Below are 16,617 nucleotides of genomic sequence, written 5' to 3' on the forward strand. Positions count from 1 at the left end.
AAGTATGTGAGAAATTCAGCTCTAAAGGGATTCTAAGCCTTCAAGTCTAAGTCTAATTTGGATAACAGTCTAGTAATTTTGAACTTTTCTTCCATTCTTTGAGAAGGAAGACATAACAGAAGTCATAAAATGAAATCATCAGAACCCCCTTATATTGATCCAACCTTTAGAATAAAAGCAGATGCATTTAATCATTAAATGTATATATATATATACACATACATACACACACACACACATATACACAGAGAGAGCTCACTGGCACCCTGTATGTCTCTGTATGACAGGAACTGATAGGTACTGGAATTACAGCAGTGAAACAACAGATGCTGTATTGGCTCCCATGGAGGTCACATTCTAATGAGCAGGTGGTGTGGGGAGGGACTGAGGGAGGGAAGGAGGGAGGGAGGGAGAGAGACCAGGCAATTAAATATACAATATATTGCCAGCTTAAAAAAAAAATCTAAGCAGGGAAATAGACATAAATGGAAGCTGACTATTTTAGATAGTCTGATCAGGGTATTTTATTTATAATAGTTTATGTATTGCCTTTGGAATAGACACTTTTAGATAGGAAGTAACATTTGAGTAGTCCTGACTAAATTGAAAGAGCCATCTATGCAACTAAAAGAATAGTGTTTCCGGCAGACAGACCAGCAAGTGCAGAGTTGCTGAGATGAGAACTTGCTTGGGGTGATGAGAGCTAGCAAGAAGCCAACAACCAAGAGAGGAGCTATCACAGAAAGGAGGAATAGCAGGTGAAATCAGAGAGGAAAAGAGTTTGGGTTTACTCTTTATTTAATGGAAATTCACACTGATTCACTATCTGTCCATGCAGGTATTGCAAATTATTTTCCTAGTTTAGCCACCCCTTTATCTTCACATAATACGGATTTAATATATAAAAGATAATATGATTTCACAATGGTCTAAGACCATTATCTTTTCTTATACATTCTTCTAGGGAATGTTTGTCTCTCCAGTAACCTCATTAGTACTTCCTTTTTCACAAGCCTAGACTTAAATTTCTAAAGAGTTCTAGCATGTGGCATGTACTGAGCCTTAATAATGTGTACAACTCATTTTATTTTCTATGGAAGGGGCAGCAAAATTAGAATTATGAAGATACGTAAAATATGGAGGGCATTATCTTATTTAACCACAGGAGTATAATTAATTCCATTTCTTGGATGAGCTTCAACACACATATACTCCATAAAATTCTAGATGTTTTAGTTCATGTTGTTTTAAAAAAAATTTTTCTCAAAGAAACAGAACAGAAAAAAAGGTATGGACTTTGATTTGTGTCAAAACTGTATTCCAATACTAGCTCTAGGGATATTTTCTCTAAAGACACAAAATTCAAAGTGCCAAGATCAAAAGGTTTTTTTGTTTGTTTAGATTAGGGAAGAAAAAAAAATTAGTTCCAATACACAAAGTTAAAAGAAAGAAATATTTAATTCAATGTCCCCAAAATATAATATGCTGATTTGTATAATTGTTAAACTTTAAATTCATAAAAATTATAGTGTTTGAAAGTAAATTTGTCAGTAATTCCCAAATATGCCCCCAAATCTCTGAGAAATCAAAGCCTGTCCTATATAGAGTAAAATTAGTAAATAATTTCAAAAACAAATTTGAAAAACTAATTTAAATATTTATAGAAAAATATATTTAATATGGGATATGGATTCATTTTAATATGCTTGTGTTTTAGTTTGCCAAAAGGGTGTTGATGCAAAGCTCCAGAAATAGGTTGGTTTTTAGAAAGGACATTTATTTGGGGTAGAAGGTTACAGTTCTAAGGATGTGAGATATCCAAACTGGGGTACCATCAGAAATGCTTTCTCATAAAAGTTAGCTACTTTTAACCTGGCATGTTGCCATGTGGTAAAGCAAGATGGTCACTTATCTCTGCCAAGGTTTCAGCCTTCCCCTCTGGGCTCACCATCTCCTCTTGAGCTGCTCTGTGGACGAAGCCTCTTGGGGCTTCCCACTTAAGCAAGTCTCTTTTTTACACAGCAGGATCAAACATGGCTGCTTCCTTTTCCTGTGTCTGTCTATGTAAGTCCACTTATATGGCTTATATCAGACCAAGCAAGGGGGCAGGACTCAACCTGAGTCATGCCTTACTAACACAGTCCAATCAAAAGCCCTAAATGGATCTTATCATGTAATCTAATCAAAGACCCCTTAACTGGATTTAATGCAATCAAAGAGTATCACATCCAGAGGAATAGATTAGTTTACAAACATAATCTTTTTCTTTTTGGGATTCATGAAATAATCTCAAATTGCTACAGCATGGTTTAATTATAATGTGGCTGGGCCTTCAAAAATGAGTAGTGCAACAATCTATTAAGTCTTCAAGCAGCCCTACCTAGATCTGCTACTTGCTAGCTAGGTGAAGTTGGAGGTGTTATTTACCTTCTCTAAGCCTCCATTCCCTTATTACCAACTGGAAACAGAACACTAGCCTTGCTAGATTATTCCGTACATTGGTAATAAGTCATGCAATTCTTACACTTAGCAGATCACTCAATAACTGGTGTTATTATTACTATTAATTTTCTATGTCTGTTTCAAGTATAGTCATGTGCTTTCTTTGATTCTCTTTTCCAAATTTTAGTTTATATAATTTGGTTTGGAGTAAAAGTTGGCTTAGGTGCAGTTTGGCTAAAATGTGAAATAAAATAACTGGCTAACAGAGATTCAGATAAATTGAAAATAAGTTAAGCTATTAAGGTATAGAGAAATTGGAGGGCTTTGAATATGTAACTGTGGGTAATAGACTAGTAAAAAACCTAACAACCTGCTGAGAAGAGTTAGAATTTCACGGTAGATGAAAAGAAACTTTGAGTTTGTTAGAACAGCTAAGAAACTTAGTACAGACCACACTGAGAGAGACAAGGTCCAAGAAGAGGGTATGTGCCTTGCACAATTCTTTGCATTAACAACTTGCATATTTCTTTATATTTTAATTCATTTAGGAAATTACTGTTTGAAGGATGGCATGCGAAATGTATATAGATTTACTAAGTATCGCAAGGATTGACACTTTGTTTTGGTGATCAGATTATGACAGTATTACTTGTAACAATCCTCTTTCTTTTTAAATTCAAATTCCCTGAGGGATAATATTCAAGGAGACTAATTCCATCTCAGTTCTTTCAGTCATACTCCAGAATTCAAAGTAGCAATCATAGAGATATTCCTGTCTTTGCACAAGAAGTGCGATAATATTATTCAAAGGCCTGAGATTTGGAGTGCTTGGCAGCATCTTCTCACCTCCTTCATCTTCTGTAGGATGAGTTTATTCAGATGAACTACCTGAACAGAGCCTCTACCAAAGGGAGTTTTCCAATAACTGGCTGAAAACAGAGTCTGAATATGCATTCTTCTGCAAATATGAGGAGCCAGAGGAGATGGAACACAGAATAATTGCCAGGCAATTAGGCAACATAGAGCAAATGTCTTAGGTATTTGCATACACATTGACCAAACTGAAATTCTAGGACTTTACCCTAGTGAAATAATAATGAATATGTACACCAATATTTTTGTCATATTATTAATTATGAAAGTGAAAAGTTGAAAAGTATGTAAATGTCAAGAATGGCGGATTGATTACATAGATTATGGCCAATTTATAGATTATATTATGGAATATTATGCAGTTATTGAAAGAAATAAGTACCTAACTTTAAAACAATTACCAATAGAAATGTGGAGAAAGTATATTATCAGAAGATTCCATTAAAGAAGAAATAAAATGACTTTGAAACATAAGTAAATGTTCAGCCTCAGTGTAACAAAAAATGTAAATTTAAACTATGAAGTGGTACCATTTTCCACTTTATGAAGAGTATGGAATACTATAGGGTTAATGCTTCCTGTGATTTTCAGGGAAGATTTATGATTGAGGCTGGCTGGATATCTCAAGAAGGCTGAGTAGGGGAAGGAAGCCCAGACAGATGGAATAGCATAGACAAAGGCTTAGAAGCAGAGAAGTGCAGATTTAATGGGATGGTGACTTTAGACCTGTAACATCCCTGACTGATCTTCGGATCTTAAGTGAATCAGTTTTCTTATGGGTATCACTTTGAAGAAAGAGAAGTTAGTGCCTAAAGTGATCTTAGCTTTCATACACTATGCCTTTTACTCACATAAACATTGCTAAATGTTGCTATATTAAGATACAAACATTTTAAGACAATACAGAAGGGACAATATGCAGTTAAATTCAAGTGATGTTTCAAAAATATTTGAATTTGTATTAAATGGTTCAGTGTTGCGAAAAATGAGAACAAATTAAAATGATGCAATTTCACTTAACAAATAAGCAATTATTCTTTGAATGAAAATGCACAAGGAAGTGGTTCTGAAAATGGACAAGGAAAATGGACACTTGTATCCTCATGATAGGAGTTTAAATTGGTAAAACATTTTTAGAAAGCCAATTTGGAAATATGTATCAACTTTAAATGTTCCTTTTGTATAACTGAGAATTCCAATTCTAGAAATCTATTTGAAAGAAATTATATAAAATATAGGTGACATGTATACATAATGGCCACTGAATTTTAAATGAGAAAATGGATATATCAGAAATCATAAATAATCCCCATTGGTTAGTGATATTTCATACCTTTGATTGCAGGGATTAAAATAATATTTTCCTAAATTTCTGAGGTTCAGAGTGTTTAGGATATTGTATTAAGTTTACAAAAAATGATCCAAAGCATCTATTCAGGATGAGCGATTGCACATATAACATATGAAATGTCCAAAATAAGCAAATCAAATTTGAAAGTATGTGTACAAAGGAATGTATGTAAATGTTTCATAGTGTAGGAGATAAAAAATTGAAAATAAAAGTGATGTTAGATAACATGAAATCTACACCAATGTATCAGAAAGCAAGTGTTAAGTATATGCAACATAAATCATCATTCATAACTTCATAAATGTTTGCTATGGACAATCTCATTAGCACACATTGAAACTTAGTAGGGAATATATTATATATCTTTTGGCATTAAGCAGTTATTCATAGTAGTGAGTATTTTAGAACATTCTAAAATGAAAACTGATCTATTTGTCTCTTTATCTCCCTCCTCTCCCTTCCCTTCCCAGGTATTATTTTTTTACGTCCCCCCTCCCTACTTGTGGCTTTTTTGCATGCTATCTGCTTTCTGTGTCCATTTGCTGTGCATTCTTCTTCCATGTCTGTATTTATTATTTCCCCTCCCCCCTTGCAGCTTGCTTGCTGTCTGCTCTCTGTGTCCATATGCTTTGTGCTCTTCTTTGTTTTTGCTTGTCTCCCTTTTTTGTTGCATCACCTTGCTGAGTTGGCTCTCTGCGGTGCTTGTGGGCCGGGTGGCTCTCCGCAGCATGTGGGTGAGCCTGCCTTCACAAGGAAGCCCCAGGATGTGAACCCAGGGCCTCCCATATGGTAGATGGGAGCCCAACTGATTGAGCCACAGCCGCTTCCCTCCATGTATTTTTAAATTCTGCACATGTGCAAATAACGTTCCTAAAGATAGAATCCAACCCAGAATGATGGCCCACGCACAGGCACCAGGTTCAGACACCTCTGTTGATAAATCATCATTTCTCCTTCCAGTCAGAGTGAAGAAGACGCAGGCACAGAATCCTGGGAAGCAGATTTGTTCAACCTTTAGAAATTCCTGGCAACACAAGAGTCCTGAATTCCATACAGGTTTGATTAGCCTTCATTCTGTGTTAGACTGAAGAATGGAGTAGTAGAATCTACTAATTGATATTAGCCCACATCTGCTCTCTCTATATATACTTCTGTAACATGAGAGGACTGAATTCACATGGTTTGGGCCACGTGCTGTAAATAAATCCATAAAATTCCATCACTTCAGGAGGCTTGGTTTCTAGTCTACTTTCCACAACTAAAAGCTCTTTGACATAAGTGAAGCAGTCTCTCTGAGATTAATATCATAATTTATAAAATGTAAAAAATTATTCTCTTCACCTCAGGAGTCTTCTGGAGGATTCAAAAAAATTCATGGAAGATTTGCTTTATGAACATAAATTATTCATTTCAATACGTTATCCTCTTGTGACTCCTCAGAGAGATTTCACCAACAACTTTTGTTTTCATCTTGAATCCCTCCTCTGTTACCTCCATGGCCAAACTTCCTTATTTGTAGTCCACTCCTCAACACTTAAAGATTTTCTCTGCTCCAACCACTTGACAGAGACTCATATCTCAAAATCCACCAGTGATCTGTCCATCTTCAAAAGGACAAAACTTAATTAACCTTTTCCCGTTACAGGAAAAACTCTTCTCCAGCATTCCCTCTGTCAATCGCCAATGCATCCCCATTGTCCCAAGACCTTCCTAGTTTTTTTAAATTTCCTTCCTTCCCTTTTCTTTCACATATCATCCCTCTATAAAATGGGCTCCTCTTTCTTATCATCACTTAAATATACTTCTCTAGAAGAAACCTTCATTTCTTCCTGCTTAGAGCATTACTTTCACTCACTGTTCCTCCAGCCCATCGTTTCTGTTTAGTTCAGAATTACCTTAATAAAGGTCCTTGTATAAGGCACATACCTAATTATGACATTGTAGTTCAAAAGCATAATGAAAGCCAACACACTTCTACCTGAGTCCCAACCTATCTTCCCCATCATATTTATAACCCTCTTCTTTCTCAGAGTACCCTATCCTTCAGTAAATTATAGTAAGATATTTCTGAAGTACTTGCCACTTCCATCATTTTATATCATAAATTGTAAGTAGAAAATTTAGTAGAAAAGACAGGGCATTGGTGAAAATTTACATTTGGTCTTCAGCACTTAGCTATTGAGATACAAAGGGCAAATAACTTGATTTTTCAATGCCTCTGATAATATAGAACAAAAAGACAATATAGTATCCAGGATTATTATGGGAAATAAATGATATAACGTGTGAAGGGACCATTAAGGTAACTTTGGCATGATAATGGTAAAGATGATGTTGGCTGGACTGGATATTTCCTTTTGCCTTTCCAGATCTGCTTCTTTCTTTCCCATCTGCCCTGTATCCCAGGGAGGCTGACTTTCGTAGACTCTTAATCAATGGGCATCTTTCCCTCTGGCTTCCAAAGGGAAGTTCCTGGCAATAGACAGAATGATGGGAGGGCAAGGACATGCGGGTATTTATTCACTTTACTCACTCCCTGCTAAGTTGCAGGATTGCAAGGTTTACATTTTTCTATCAAATGTCACAATTCCTATAAGGCAGTCGTCTCTCATGTCTACTGACTACTTTTTTTAGGTTCTGACTGTTCACTCTGCTTGGCCTTTCAGTCCCAGAAATGACAACTCCTTTACCTCATTTGAGTGCCTTTTGTTCTGATAGGATAAGGATGGCCTTAACTACTTCCTCTCCTGGAACCCCAAAACAATGTGTTTGAAAATTCATTCTATTTTGGCTCACAGTAGACTCTGCATAATAGTTTTCCAGCTCCTGCTACAAAATTTTGAGCTTGCTAGAGATCGGAGCTTGGGTCTTACTCAATTTTACGCTTCCTAAGCACTCCTCACAGTGATTTACACATGGGGTGTGAACTTAAGCCTTTTGAAATGAAAATTAAATTAAATATTTTTATGGGCATGATCTCTCTCCATTCCCCAGCTTTTTTTAACAGAGAATAATTTAGTTTCTCTACTTTTTAAAGCTATATCTCTGATTATCTTATTACCTAAATTTGCTGTAAAAACGGAGAGCCAAAAAGCTGACCTAACAAGCCAGAGTCTTTCTCCCACGAAAGCCAACTAGAAGTGGGCAATAGACATGTATGGATAATTGTTTTTTTGACTGATAAACATATGTAATCTTTGCTGAACTCTGCTCTATAAAGTGCACATAAAATTCAATAACGTAATTTATATATCTTCCATAGGTGTCTTTTTTTTCCTTTCAATTCATGCCAAAATTCAGAATTTCTATGATTGCTTATTTCCCTACCATTTTTAAATTATGAAAACAATATGTTGTTCTTTTGTATCACATATATAATACCACATCATTTGTGGTAGACATTTAAAGAAAAAAAATCAGTTCCCTGATTTATTAACTTAATTTTATTCTTTTCTTTTTATCTTGTTGGAATCATTAAGCCTAATCAGTACTCTATTTCAACTATTTCAGAACTGGTATTAATAATGCTAAATATCATCAATTTTATTTCCTCTACACTGTGTTACTAAAAAGAACATTCTAAATGTCAGAAACAAATTTCCAAAATGGATTATTTTATATTTATTTGTCACAGTAAAATGAATGTAGCTATCTTTAAAGAAAAAAAATATTAAGTATGAGAATGACATGAAATATTAAATATGAAATAACATGCTGTACTATTTCAAACTTAGCTGTTGAGAGGCTAAATGTTGCTCTCTCTGGATAGATAATTAGAAAAGATCTGAATTGTTTTGAAATGCTTCAAGGACATTTGCATCATTCGGAAGCCTGCATTCAGACTAAATTTGTCAATTGGCTCCTCGTTATAATCTCACTTTGTGTAATGACATACACATATGTGTATGTGTGCATAATGCCACTGCAAATAAGGTGAGACCGAATAATTTCATCCATAAGTGACCTACAGGGACCTCTGAAGTAGAAAGTAGTAGCTGCTGAAATGTATGAAAGAATATAACTGTTAAAACAAGAATCTAAGTTGCCTTTTCTCAGTGTAAAATTTTAGGAGATCTACACTTTTGAGTTTGACATGCATACCTTTGAACTGAGAAATTTCATTTGGAGTGTTTCAGAGGATATTTAATTCACAATTAGACTAAAAAAGATATCACTTAAAAAGGAGGACTATGTCTTTCTCTTCATGCAGCACAGAAAGGCATTATAAACCAATTCCTGGCTAAGAAACTTAAGTAGGCTCTTGATTAAGCTGATATTTTAATATTCTGTAAACTTAGAAATTTTGAAGAACACTAATGTATGTTAAAACAGTTTGCATATTTAATTTAAGCTATTTCATATTTTATTCTCCCTTGGGCTTTAGAAACGCTGCATTATTATTCAACATTGTAATAGTAATATGTGTCCTCTTAATTGAAGTAAAATTTGATGCTTCCAAAAATTGGTCTTTCTCAAACCCCTGTTGTGGTTAACTCCAAAACTGTGTCTCCAGGCCTGTCAGGGGAGGTCATGCCCCCTACTTTTGTCTGGATAGCTCACTCTCACTTCTAATTCAATTTAACTCATTATTTCTAGTACTGAGCTCACCAGCTCCTTCACCTAACTAGCTTTTCTTCATCAGAACTGAAAGTCTATTAACATCTCCCTATCACTCCTAACTTTGTAACATTTACTACATAATAGAAACACACACACACACATTAAAGAAACAGAAAGAGGAAAATAAAATATATTTACTGCAATGTTGCGTTTGATTTAATTATCCTTCGAAAACAGTTTCAGATATAGCTGTTTTTCAGAATAAAAGATATTTCTTTTTCTACTGGATTTCTAGACATTCACCTCTGTTTATTTTCACTCTTCGTTCTTCTCACTTCCTACATCTAATCCATATTTAAGACTCACTCATTTTGTTGTATGGCTTCTATTTTTCCCTTCATTTTTTATTTAACCAACGGTCTTAGTTTGCCAGGCTGCTATGAGAAATATCACACACTAGGTTGGCTTAAACAACAGAAATTTACTGGCTCACAGTTTTCAGGTTAGAAGTTGTCCAGAATCAAGATATCAGCAAAACTTGCTTTCCCCCAGAGTCTCTAGTGTTCCAGTGCTGACTGCTGGCAGTTCTTGGGGTTCTTTGCCTGTATCTCTACCTCTCGTCATATAGAGGTGTCTTCTTTGTAGGCACTTCTAGTTCCACTGACTTCCTGTCTTCTTCCTCTGTGGCCTTCTCTGGCTTCTGGGTTCTTTTTTTTATAAGGTCCCTAATAATATGGATTAGGGCCCACCCTCATTCAGTTGGGCCATACCTTAACTAAAAATAATAGCTTCAAGAAGTCCTTTTTAGAATGGGTTCACACCTAAAGGAATGTGGATTAAGATTAAGATGTCTAACTGGGGTATGTAGTTCAATCTACCATATTAACCATGTGTATATAAAATGTTAGCTCGTTCCTTTATTTAGTCAACAAAAAGCATTTACTAAAGAGTACTACAGGGAAGGCTTTGAGGTAGCATAATTCCAAATTAGGCCAACTACTTTCTAATTATTCTCCATGTCTCTAGTTCCTTCATGCACTAACAAGCTAGCAGTCTTCTCTTCTCCTTTTTTTTTTTTTTGGTCTCTAAAATTTCAATGACTTACTATTGCCCGTAGGATAAGATTTGAAGTTTTGGATTACATTTAAGGTTTCTGGTAAATGACCCTATCTACTTGCCCAGCCAAGTCTCTCAAGATTGCCAAATATACTTAATCTATTACCATTTCTATCATGTAATAGCAATATCATTGCTATTATCTGTATACATCCTCTATTTTCTCACCTGTGAACAATGAAGCTATATTTTTCAAATCAATTTTTAAAAAGTAAAGACCACTCTCCCTACTCTATCTTTACACAGATTCTGACTATTTATTTTATGAAAGATTTGCTTTGCTGTTTCTTGGCCATCATGAGGCTATGGTAGCATTCCCTTTGCCAAAGCAAATTCTTCTTGATATTTCCTATTTGTTCCTTAAGTTTCAAATTAAACAGCACTAGGACAAATATGGCTCCAGATAAAAAATATTATGGAAGAGCTGGTTCAATCCTTTCTTCCCACCAACATTAGTCCAGGTGGAAGACACCAGGATGGCCAGAACTCTGTTAGGTAATGCGATTCCAACAACATTCTTCCATTGAAACTTGGCTCTGATAGTTCACAGTAGTTCTTCAGTCAGACAATAAGAATAACCACCAGCAACAATCTCAACTGATCACTTCATTTCAGTGCTGGGTATAGGTTACTTAATGAATCTTCCCTTGCAGGGACTAAGTACAAACAAGAGTATAAGGTGCTTTCAACGTTTTTATTTCCGGGGTTATTTTATATATGTTGTTATGCTTTATATTCTAAAATGCATTTATGATGCTATATAATGATGAATACACTATTTAGCTAGATAAGGTAAATCTGGAAATAAGGCAGGAGAGAAGCTGGGAAGGAAAAAAGTAAAGGAAAAAGGAACAAAGGAAGGAAGCAAGGAAGACAGAGAGGAAGAAAGGAATGGAGGAAGGAAGAAAGTTGAGGACAAAGAAAAAAAAGGTAGAAAAGTAAGACAGAGTCAGAGTAGGAGACCGGTTATAGTAAACATAGCTTTTGAAATAAAAAGTCAGCTTCTTTGAACTCAGCAAGGTGGGACAGAAAGGGTAACCACCAATGAATTATAGGTGCTATTCAATAGTTGTTATTGTTCCTTAATGAATGATGGGGTTTGGGATCAAATGAATAAGTAGAATCAAAATCAAGGATTTGGGTTTCACAGCTTGCCTAATTCCCTGTGCCAAGATGTTGTTCATCACAGAGGAGAGGTTTCTAAGGCCACAGCACAGTGAACAACTTGAGAATGGCAACTTGGATTTGGTGCCAACACTTGCAAATTTTGTTGCAGGTTCCTGCTAATTTGAAACAGCTAGCAAAACAAGTGTGAAAGTGTGGAATGGCACATGTTAGAGAGAAGGGTGGGAGAGGGGAGAGAGGAAGCAGAAAATGGAAGAATGGTTCTATTTTAAGAGGTTGTTTAATTTTATTATCAACAACTGTTAGCCTTTACCTTGCATTACTGTTTAATGAAAAACAGCAATTTTTCAAATATGTGTGTGTCTGAGTCTTACCCATAAACCCATATGGAAGCAAGCAGATCATAAGATTCACTGTAACGCAGGCTTCTTTGTTGCCAAGGCCTCCTAAGAGAACAAGAATTTGTAAAATGATGTGCATTTGAAACAGTGTACAGGTAGTCCAGTCCTTGATTGTGCAAAATAAATCAAGGAGTGGTGAGAGATGTAAAGGGAAAGAAGGAGGAGATGGGTGGTGAAGGTGGGGGAGACAGAAAAGACAAACAATCTGAATACTCCCAACCTTTAAAATTCTCTCAGTGGCCCTGTCACTAGACCAAGGCAGCGCTGAATGTTTGTAAGGTACGACTAGCACTTGCCTTTGGCAGTAGAAGTACTGGATTCAGATACAGTCAGTAATTTATGGAGTGACCTTGGATACATCATTTATCTTCTTTCTTATATACTTTCCATTTCTTCATAGGTGAAGTATATGAATATAAATACTTATCTTTATATAACTGAGATCATATACATAGAGCATTTAGTTCAATGTATGACAAATAAGAAATACTCAAAATACCCTACGAATTATTAATATTATTAGTTGGAACATGAATTGGCAGCTTTGGAAAGGCATTTGGAGGCTTATTCATTCATTTACAAAGACACTAAAGCTCAGAAATGTTTCTGGATTTTTTCAAAGCCACTCAGATAGGAATATAGTTTGCAGTTCATAGCCTTTGTACATAACAAAGAACAGCTTGCTCTGAAGTTCATAAAAGATGCAACATTTAGAAAATTTGCCTCATAGGTGGTACCTGTATTTCTAACATTTTGCCTGCAAATTCCATAAACATTATTAAAAACAAATTTCATCTGCTTTGTTATCGTATTTACTCTAGTGCCAAATGACTTAGGAACACAGGACAGGTTTCCAATAATCATACCCTCTCCCTCCGCCAGATCAGCTAAACTCCTACTGGACATCTGTCAAAAAAACTATTTTCATGTAACATTTTTCTAGATAATATGACTCATGTGTTCAAAATTAAAACTTGCTGAAAATAGGTAGAAAAAATTTATGTCATGTGCCCAGTTACTGATGGTTAACTATTTTCTGTGTCACCGCTATGAGATTATTTGCTTATCCAAGTTTTCTCAAATGATATCTTTATGTAGAGTCCAGCCATCTATCTCTCAGAAAGAAAGGTCAGCATAATTGTAACAACCCCTTCAGCTTTACTTTCTGAAAGAAGAAATCAGACTCACCTCACATATTTCTTATGATAGCAAGAACATTTGTACAATTTTACAATAATTCTTGTTGTTAATGGTATGCATGAGTCACTTTATTTCATCTGAAATGGATTTCTTGAAAGGCCTTAAATGGTTAAATATTTTTCCAGTTGAGATCTGTGGTAGAGAATTCAGGTTTTAAAAAGACTCAAAATTCTCATTTGAACTAAAATCTGGGTTTTTTTTTTTTTATAAAGCTGACTTAAGAGATGAGCATGTGTGTGTATATTTATGTGTGTGTGTGTGTGTTATATTTCAAAGCACTGTGAAGGGAACAGAGTACTCTAAATCACACGGTAGCAATGCTCCAGAATGCCAAGGGCAGTAGAGAGTTCTGGTACAGTCATCATCCCTCTCCTGAACTGGCTACAAGAATCACAGTCACAGCATGCCAGAGTGGAAAGAAGCTCAGACTTCATCTGGCCCAACATCCTCATTCCACCAGTGATGAAACTGAGACATAGGATGGTGAAAACCATATATTTAGTTATTACGGAAAAAAAGAAAAGAAAGAAAGGTGACAAAACAAAAGGGACTAAGATTTGATTCAGCCTTCTGCTCAATTTATTTTAAAATAAATGAAATAAGATAAAATGTTACTCCTAACATTTTATTTTAAAATTTGTACATAAATAAATTATTAAGCAGGGAAGCTAGGAGACACGAAACACTCAGATTTGGACAGTTGTCTGTTTTATGGGGCTCTTCTGAAAAATAACAAGACATTTCTTATATTAAAATAAAAAATGCTGAGCGTCATTAAGAGAATTGTACAGGCATAAAGATAAGAATGTTCCCCTAAGCCAGCCGAAAGGCTGTTTAGATTTTTTTGCTCACCTGAAAAAACAAACATACAATAAAACAAAACAAAAATGAATGCTAGAGCCAAGAGTCCTGTGAGTTCCGCTATGACTTAACCCTGCATTAAAGACAGTGCTTCCTGTCTGCTGGTGGTTCATTATTTTGAACATGAAGACCAACAAAGTATAGTGAGGGAAAGTTTGTTCTCTATTAGAATTGGTATGTGAAGAATTTAAAACCAGAAACCCAGTAAGGGGGTAATGCTTGGTATTATTTGCTTCTTGTTGCAACTTAAGTTTTGACAATTGACTTCATGTTGAAATTCTGATCATTTTTCTTCTGATAAAAAACAAAAAAAATCAATTGTTGGGCAACAATTTGAAAATTTTTTTTTGCAGGATACTTTTTCAAATGAGGTAAAGCACACTGTTTCACAGTAGTTAATTGATGAGAAAAAGGTCTGGTTGTCTTACAAATCGCTTTCCCCCCAGTGTCAACATGCACTATTACCAAAACTGGCTGCAACCGGAGAAATTGCTATGAGTTCAAAGATGCACACCTCTGAAGGCTGCTAGCTGCAAAAACACATTCTTAATGCAAGCTGCTCACCTCTGGGAATTTTCTTTTTCTTCTTTAGATATGACAACACATCATTATAAATCAGGTATTAAGGGACAGCATTCTTAAAAAAAAAGAATTTGGTAACTAGGGTTATGGGAATGTGCTACATCAGTTGTTTGAAGATCAGCCAATTCTCAAGTAAAATGATAGGTAATTAACTACATGTTTCTTTTCATGCTTTACTCCAAAATCTATCAGGACCCAGATTAGCAAAATAATTTTCTTTTCAGTTTTTTAAGAACTCAGATAACATATATATTTGGAGACAAAAAGTGTCATGGCAAAAATGTACAAAATATGCATTAGAAATTTTGAATTTTCATTTAAAAGAATTACTTTCATAATAAACTTTTAATTCATTTTTTTCTTGTCCTTAAAATGACAATTTAATAGAAAAATTTAATTTTAGATATGTTAGAGTTTGTCTATAATTTAGACCTTCATTTTATGGTTTAGAAACTGAGTTGCTCAAGTTTCTATAGCTAAGTCTTTATGCATGTTCTATACTAACTGCTTTTCTCCTCCCAAATACATAAACATCACTATATATAAATATAATTGAAGAATAGTTAAAAGAGGACTCTATTGGGCATAAAAGACTTTTTCACCCTAGCTTTTCCTCTCAGGACCTCTATGGTAATGGGCGAATAATTTTTCTCTCTGAGCTAAATTTCTTCACTTGGAAAAAGAAATGAAAGGGGGACTCTTGTGTGTCATCCACCCTTACAGGTTGCCACAGTGGTTTTCCATCTATACTGCACACACTTATGTGTTCCACAGACTACTGCACGGACATGAGCCGAGGGCGCAGGCTGGGGTATGGGAGCGGCTGGCAGTGGCAACTGCAATATAGGTGGAGTTCTGCCTGGCGGAGTTCCTATTCACATATATTTCAGGCTGAGACTGAGCTTATGATTGTTTTTATAAACTGCTATTTGACGATATGATTCATTTGAGGTCAGAGTTTTGCCACTCTTGCTGATTTATCATGATCAAAAGATTTGGTCTTGAAGGTGTTTTGAAAAGGGCTTTAAAAATGTAAGATACATTTTATTAATGCATAATACATATTATTAACTTAATTATTATTTAATCCCCCCATTAAAATTGGTTCTTAATCAAATGAAGGACAAAAGTTCCTCCCATAAGACATTCATTAACCGTGGATCAGAGTTGTACATATGCAGGAAAGCCACTTATCTTTTCTAATGAATAATTTTGACGGGTGAGAAGGACTGACTCCACAACTTTCTACCGCGGGGTTTCCAACTATGAAAATAAAATACAATAACAATAAGTCTTTCAAAACTGTATGCTTTGCTGTTGCTTTTTTGTTGGGGGGGGTTCCTGATTTTTTTTTTTTTTTGAATTTCATTTTTTTCAAGGTCCATGTGTCTGTCTGGTTCCACCTGAGGCAGTTGGAGATGCATAAAGCTACTGAGGAGCTTAAGCATCTATCATCCATCCATCCATCCATCTATCTATCTATCTGTATTTGGCAGGGTTCTCTAGGGAAACAGAATCAACAAAAGATATCTGTCAATAATATGCGGTTCTACAAGAGTCTCTCACGCAGCTGTAAGGATGCACAAGTCTGGGTTCCGCAGGCAGGCTGCAACCAGGGGCTGCAATGAAAGTCCAGTGAAGGTTCTTGATGAGGTCTGGGAGATATTGGCTGTCCAAAAATGAGCTAGGAAATTCTCTCTTAACGCTGAAATCACTTCCCCTTTTAAGGCATTCAACTGATTGGGTTAAGCGTCAATCTCCCTGATTGATGTATTTATAACCAGCTATCTACGATGTACCACTGCAGTAAAGTAATGGTGACTAAAGTCCATAAATGCTCTTGTATTACAGTTAGCCTAGTGCCTGCTTGAGCAAACAACTGGGCACAATTACCTGGCTGAGTTGACACAATAGCCTAACCATCACACTATCTATCTGTATGTGCATGCATCTACATGTTTTTTCCAAATCTCTCTCTATATATATATTTTAAAACATTTTTAAAACTCATCTTTCCAAAATAGTTTTCCTTGCCACATGCTTGCTAGCCTCTAAAACCTGATGCAAAAGAGAGTAATTAAGGAGATCGATGTTCCCTAATGGTTT

At 35.5% G+C, this 16,617-nt stretch overlaps 1 protein-coding gene across 12 annotated transcripts in view; it reads right to left on the reverse strand.

The window, feature by feature from the left end:
- Positions 1–16,617, reverse strand: part of LINGO2 (leucine rich repeat and Ig domain containing 2) — a 1,371,976-nt gene that overhangs the window by 484,104 nt on the left and 871,255 nt on the right. The gene's annotated exons all lie outside the window — the stretch shown is intronic.

The sequence above is a fragment of the Dasypus novemcinctus genome, chromosome 8, assembly GCF_030445035.2.
Source record: "Dasypus novemcinctus isolate mDasNov1 chromosome 8, mDasNov1.1.hap2, whole genome shotgun sequence".
Lineage (NCBI taxonomy): Eukaryota > Metazoa > Chordata > Mammalia > Cingulata > Dasypodidae > Dasypus > Dasypus novemcinctus.